Here is a 1835-nt window from a genome sequence, read left to right on the forward strand (position 1 = left end):
ATTTTATGGCAATTTATTATTGGTATTTTCAAATATTTGCCTACTTATTGTACATTATACATTTAAACTATGTCTTAATTCTGTTATAGCATTTTGTACTGCTATAATAGAAAACCTGAAAATTGGTAATTTATAAAGACAAAAATTTTAATTTAAAAAAGTAATCCTCGTTATACTGGCTTAAAAAGAAACCCGTTGTTTAATAACATTTTATGTGTCATCGGCAAAGCCCGAGTTCTATCCTCCTGACCTCCTCCCCAGACAGCATGAGCTTCACGATTCACTCTAGCTTCTCCACCAACTGCTAGTCCTTGGACTCCCTCCAGGCACCCAGCTACAGCCTCGATCAGGTCAGCAGCCTGGCCATTGTCTATGCAGGCACCGGGGGCTCTGTTTCCCAGATCTCCGTGTCCTGCTCCACCAGCTTCTGAGGTGGCTTGGGGTCTGGGGCCCTGGCCGCGGGGATGGCTGGGGGTCTGGCAGGAATGGGAGGCATCCAGAATGAGAAGGAAACCATGCAAAGCCTGAACGACTGCCTGGCCTTCCACCTGAACAGAATGAGGAACCTGGAGACTGAAAACTGGACGCTGGAGAACAAAATCCAGGAACACCTGGAGAGGAAGGGACCCCAGGTCAGAGACGGGCCATTACTTCAAGTTCATGGACGGCCTGAGGGCTCAGATCTTTGCAAATACTGTGGACAATGCTAGCATCACTCTGCAGACCGACAGTTCCCCTCTTGCTGCTGATGACTTCAGAATCAAATATGAGATGTGCCTATCTGTGGAGAGTGACATCCATGTCACTGATTATACCAATGTCACTTAGCTGCAGCTGGAGACAGAGATCGAGGCTCTCATGGAGGAGCTACTCTTCATGAAGAAGAACCATGAAGAGGAAGTAAGAGGACTGCAAGCCCAGATTGCCAGCTCTGGGTTGACCATGGAGATAGATGCCCCCAAATCTCAGGACCTCACCAAGATCTTGGCAGGCATCCTGGCCCAATATGACGAGCTGGCTTGGAAGAACCAAGAGGAGTTGGACAAGTATTGGTCTCAGCAGATTGAGGAGAGCACCACAGTGTTCACCATGCAGTCTGTGAGGTTGGAGCTGAAACATACAGCCCAGTCCTTGGAGACTGACCTGGACTCAATAAGAAATCTGAAGGCCACCTTGGAGAATAGCCTGAGGGAGGTGGAGGCCCGCTATGCCCTGCAGATGGAGCAGCTCAACGGGATCCTGCTGCACCTGGAGTCAGAGCTAGCACAGACCCAGGCAGAGGAGCACCACCAGGCCCAGGAGTACCAGGCCCTACTGAACATCAAGGTCAAGCTGGAGGCTGAGATAGACACCTACCGCCACCTGCTGGAAGATGGCAAGTACTTCAATCTTGTTGATGCCCTGAACAATAGCAACTCCATGCAAAACATCTAAAAGACTACCACCCTCTGGACAGCAGATGGCAAAATGGTGTCTGAGACTAACAACATTAAAGTTCTGGGACATTAAGCCAGCCGAAGCATGGGACCCTTTACGGAGCAGTAGGCCAATAAAAAATTCAGAGGTCAAAAAACTAAAAAAAATTTTATGGTTTGTAGTGTGACTTAACCCCAGCTTGCATGGCCTTAGGTCTTCTTTATAATTTGGTATTTTATTGCCACAGAGTTTGTTTGTCAGTTTGATGGTCTCTGTTTTAACATTAATGCTGGTCAGCTGCACTTAAACTCCAAAGCAGTGGGGTACAAGGAAGTATGACTGATCTTTCTTCCCATTCTGGCATGAAATTTAGTTTTTCAGGTTTCTCTGGGATCCCCATGGCCTATGGAGGGTTCATT

The 1835-nt window shown here is 47.5% G+C and overlaps 1 pseudogene; it reads left to right on the plus strand.

The window, feature by feature from the left end:
• Positions 1-266: 266 nt before the first annotated feature.
• On the plus strand, positions 267-1613 carry LOC116560765 (annotated as a pseudogene).
• The last annotated feature ends 222 nt before the right edge of the window (positions 1614-1835 follow it).

The sequence above is a fragment of the Sapajus apella genome, unplaced genomic scaffold (genome assembly GCF_009761245.1).
Source record: "Sapajus apella isolate SASKATOON/1434 unplaced genomic scaffold, GSC_monkey_1.0 scaffold27, whole genome shotgun sequence".
In the NCBI taxonomy this organism is placed as follows: Eukaryota; Metazoa; Chordata; class Mammalia; order Primates; family Cebidae; genus Sapajus; species Sapajus apella.